The 5,162-nt window shown below is 32.7% G+C and overlaps 1 long non-coding RNA gene across 1 annotated transcript; it reads left to right on the top strand.

Annotated features, from left to right (window-relative positions):
• The first annotated feature begins 2,176 nt into the window (after positions 1-2,176).
• LOC144555976 (uncharacterized) lies at positions 2,177-4,421 on the top strand. The gene is made up of 2 exons (XR_013512166.1): positions 2,177-2,846; positions 4,332-4,421. It is a non-coding gene; the product is annotated as an uncharacterized LOC144555976 (long non-coding RNA).
• The last annotated feature ends 741 nt before the right edge of the window (positions 4,422-5,162 follow it).

Here is a 5,162-nt window from a genome sequence, read left to right as displayed (position 1 = left end):
AGATTTCTGTTTTTTAGATTTCTGTTTTTTAATTTCTGTTTTTTTAGTTCTGTTTTTTTATTTCTGTTTTTGAATTTCTGTTTTTTTATTTCTGTTTTTTAATTTCTTTTTTTTAATTTCTGTTTTTTACTTTCTGTTTTTTTGTTTCTGTTTTTTAATTTCTGTTATTTTATTTCTATTATTTTATTTCTGTTTTTTAATTTCTGTTTTGTAGATTTATTTTTGAAAATGTTAGATTTATTTTGAATAGGTTAGATTTATTTTTGTAAATGTTAGATTTATTTTGAATAGGTTAGATTTATTTTTGTAAATGTTAGATTTATTTTTGAAAATTTTAGATTTATTTTGAATAGGTTAGATTTATTTTCTGTTTTTTAATTTCTGCTTTTTAATTTCTGTTTTTTTGTTTCTGTTTTTTAATTTCTGTTTTTTTGTTTCTGTTTTTTAATTTCTGTTTTTTTAGTTCTGTTTGTTAATTTCTGTTTTTTAATTTCTGTTTTTTAGATTTCTGTTTTTTAATTTCTGTTTTTTTAGTTCTGTTTTTTTAGTTCTGTTTTTTTATTTCTGTTTTTTTAGTTCTGTTTTTTAGTTCTGTTTTTTTATTTCTGTTTTTTTAGTTCTGTTTTTTAATTTCGGTTTTTTAATTTCTGTTTTTTAATTTCTGTTTTTTAGATTTCTGTTTTTTAATTTCTGTTTTTTTAGTTCTGTTTTTTTATTTCTGTTTTTTAATTTCTGTTTTTTTATTTCTGTTTTTGAATTTCTGTTTTTGAATTTCTGTTTTTTTGTTTCTATTTTTTGAATAGGTTTAAAATATGACAACTCCTCCTCGGGACGGGGAAGAAGATTTTGCCTCGAGATTGTCGGCCTCATTTTTTGGCCCCGATATGCCACGATCTCATTATCCACAAAATTATCCACCTAATTATCTTGATAGTTCTTCCTCCCAAATGCCACCACCTAATTATCCACAAAATTATGCACATAATTATCCACAAAATTATGCACATAATTATCCACAAAATTATCAAAGAAGGGACCAAATGCTAGATTTAAATTATCAACAACCCCCACAAATGAGTGCACCGCCACCGTATTATACTTCAAACGATCCAAACATATTCATTCCACAAAAATCACTTCAACCGACACCACCGTATACATATGGAGGCATGGGCTCTTCTGTAGCATCGAGTCAATTCACTGACACTGCCCCTTCGACAGCTGAACCTGAAATTCAAGAAGAAGTTGTCGCTCCTTCGACAAGTAGACCCCCAGAAGCACCAACAGAAAAGAAGACTAAAAGAGAAAGAGCTCCTCCCGAATACAATCAACCGTGGGCGAGATTTTATGAGATTACCAAAGATGAAAGAGGTATTATGAAATATCTAGATTGTCTGGTAAAAAATTGCAATAGACATTTTGAGTATAAAGGAGGTAGTGGTATGAGCAGCTTTAAAAGACATTCCGAAATGCATGAAAAAAAGCATGAGGAACCAAGTGCAGATGCTCAACCGAAAATAATCCAAACCCTTATTAACGCGGATGGTACCAGAACCAACCCAAAATTCGATGAATCAAAAATGCTTAGTGAATTGGCTCGGTACATTATCCACAAAGAACAACCAATAAGTATGGGTAGTTGCATGAGTTTTTTCCGGTTATGCATTCGGGGGTTAGGCCAACCAATGTACAAGAGGATGCATCATAAAAAGATGGTTGGTGAAATAAAAAAAACAGTTTCTCTCTAAGAAAGATGACCTCAAAGCTCTATTTGCATACCAAAATAATAAGGTCTCGATTACATCCGATATATGGACTGCCGGTAAACATGGACTTGGGTACTCTTGTGTTACCGGGCATTGGATCGATGATCATTGGTTATTACAAAAAAGGATATTAAGTTTTGGAGTGCTAGATTCCCCGCACACTGCAAATGTAATTTTCAAATACATTATTTCCGTTTTAGAAGAATATAACCTTAAGAGGGATATGACTAACAAGGTTTTTTCTATCTCATTCGATAATGCGAGCAACAACATAGCTTCCATTGAGATTTTTAAACGGTACTAAACCCGATCATGAATGGTGAAATGTTTCACCAAAAGCGCTGACTTTAGAAGACATGCTTCGGGCCTGTACTTTGAGCTTTCGAGGGTCTTGGTTCGATCATTTACATTTGGTTGAGTTTGCTTATAACAATAGTTACCATTCGAGCATTGGAATGCCACCGTTAGAAGCGCTGACCGGTGAGACTTGTCGTACACCATTGTGGTGGGGTCCGACGGGTATTCATCCGTCCACAGGACCAGAAATGATTCAAGAAGCAGCGGAGAAAACTCAGGTTATACTGAACCGACTTAAATCAGCTCAGGATCGACAGAAAAGATACGCGGATGTACATCGGAGACCGTTAGAATTTCAAGAAGGTGATCATGTGTGGCTTCGAGTATCTCCAGTTAGAGGAGTACATCGGTTTGGTGTATCCGGCAAGCTAAGTCCAAGGTATATCGGGCCATTTCAGATTCAAAATCGAGTGGGACTTGTAGCTTATGAACTTGCATTGCCTCCAGCTTTGGACCGGGTTCATCCGGTGTTTCATGTATCACAGCTCCGAAAATATATACGAGATCCATCTCACTGTATTGACCATTCTGACCTATATCTAGACGAGAACTTGGCTTATAAAGAAGAACCAATGCGAATTCTGGACAGAAAATAGCAAAAACTAAGAAACCGAACGATTGGACTTGTTTTAGTACAATGGGGACGACACTCAGAAAAAGAGGCAACGTGGGAACTTGAAACGAAAATTCGCGAACAATATCCTGAGTTATTCGACAGTTCAGGTACGTAGTTACGTTCAAAGGATTGAACATTGTTTTTAAGTGAGGGAGAAATGTAACATTGTGAATTTTATAAAAATAAACTTTCAAAATGTTAAACTAAATATAGGTTTAAAAATTCTAAATTTTCTGATGCTTTACAGGATTTTATTTTGATTGATTGGTTAAGCATAAAAATCATTTTTATTATAGAGTGAATATTATAATATGAATAATTAAATTAACTAAATTTCAAATTTAATTTTTGCAATTTTCCCGAATCATGCAAAACTGGGAAGTTATAAACTTTGAATATTTATTTTTAACACTATGTTATGGTATACATGCATTGATCAATTACAACTTTTAAGATTATATTCATTTATATGCTTACTGGGCCGTAGGCCTTATAGGAAATAAAATGTTAGCAGCTCAATTAAATAGAATAGAAAAATAAGCTTATACCTATCCTCTGAGATATTTCCTTTTTACTTCTACCACCGCTTTTTCACCGAATATCTCTGTCTCTCTCTCTCTCTAAAACCCTTGTTCTCATTTCTAAGCTCTTCTGTCGCTAGAGCTCAATTTCGCTAGGGTTTCTCTTTTGATTTCGTTTTTGCAATTGAAGCCGCTAGGTGTGGTAGTTCTGTTTCTTCCCCAATTGGTAATATAGCATAGTAAGTTTCATGCTCCTTGAGTTGATTCTCTAATTATTCTCTCAATTAATTAGAGTTTGGAAACCTTATTAATAGAAGAGCACAAGTGTTGAGTCACAGTTAGTTGAACCTATAAAGCTTGTTTCATGATTGTGTTGATTTGACTCAAATCTGAATTTGACAGTTAGTTTGGGTAATTATGCTATCTTTCTTTTATTTGTTACAATGCTAAATTGAAGTGTCAAATACCCTTTTCTTTGCTGTACCAATTTGGTACTGAAATGAAATTAGGGGAAAGTACGGTTTAAACCCTAGTATCGTACCAATATCTTATTGTACTAATTTTCTTACTAAAAATCTGGAGTTGGAAGTATTTAGTTATTAAATTTATACCTCTTGACACCGGTACCCTTCCGTACTAGTGTCTATACTAAGTTATAGTATATTTTAAAGTTTAAGGGTTGAACTTGCAAAATTACCTAATTTAGTGGATTGACCTTGTCAGAGGGACTGAAATGTTTAATGATGAAGTCACTAGCTGAATTGTGTATAAATAATTCAATAGACATGACTCGGGGGAAAAATTATAAGTGTGTTTAAAATGAAATGTACAAGGTCCAAATGAATTTTTGGAAAATCTAAATGCCACTGGATATAGGAAAATACTTATAGGAACTATATGTTAGGTTATAAAAAAAAATGATACCTGACAGCATACAAACTTTAATAAGAGAAAAGTTATATAGATTAGAAATGCAAATATGCATATGATTTATATATTGGAGCTTAGGGTTATATAATTAAGATTGTTTTTATTTTATTTTACTAACTCACCTATGCTATGTTAACATAGGCATAGATCCTATCGAGCACGACTTAGCGAGATCGTCTGAAGTTCTGAATCTAGTGATAGCTGATCCTCTACGCATCTTACGTGATAAGGTGCGGGGGTTCACGGGATTTGTCTTGAGGTTTATTTTACGAATTAAATTGGATCGTATAATCTGCATGTTGAATTTCTGATTGCATGCATCATTGATTTATTGCATACTTGATTGAATTAACTGCTTAAATGGATATGGTTTTGCATATTGGTATGGTTTATCGATTGATTGTTCCTTTGATTCTGATATGAACTGAAACCACAGTACTGAATTGATATTATTATATATATATATATATATATATATATATATATATATTGTTACTGCAAAGTCTAGAGTCGACGCTAGACTTTGACTCAGGAACCATATGCGCATTTGGGGAATGACCCCACTAACTCCAGTACCGGTTGGAAAGGGGATATTGTTATACTGTTATTACTGTGATCGTAGGAATACTGAACTGTGGTATACTGTACATTGTTAAACTGTTTTTGAACTGATAGGCTTTGCTTCTGATGGAATTACTGATTATTGGGAATTGTGATATCTTTAAATTGATATGGATGTCTTAATTGTGAACCAGAATTAATAGAGTTGTTAAGCCGAGGAAGATAGATTTAGATATCTGTTTTCTCTAACCTGACCCTATACTTATGCATTTAAGTCCAAATATCTTACATGATTCCGATTGGTGTTTTTTTTTTCAAAGGATGGTATTATTTAGAGATTCATTTGGAATTTCATTTCAAGTTACTGCATTTATGTTCGTAACTGATTATCGTATTTAATTCTGATATGGA

This window comes from Carex rostrata, chromosome 6 (genome assembly GCF_964058835.1).
Source record: "Carex rostrata chromosome 6, lpCarRost1.2, whole genome shotgun sequence".
NCBI classification, from domain to species: Eukaryota; Viridiplantae; Streptophyta; class Magnoliopsida; order Poales; family Cyperaceae; genus Carex; species Carex rostrata.
This window is presented reverse-complemented; position numbering and strand designations above follow the sequence as displayed.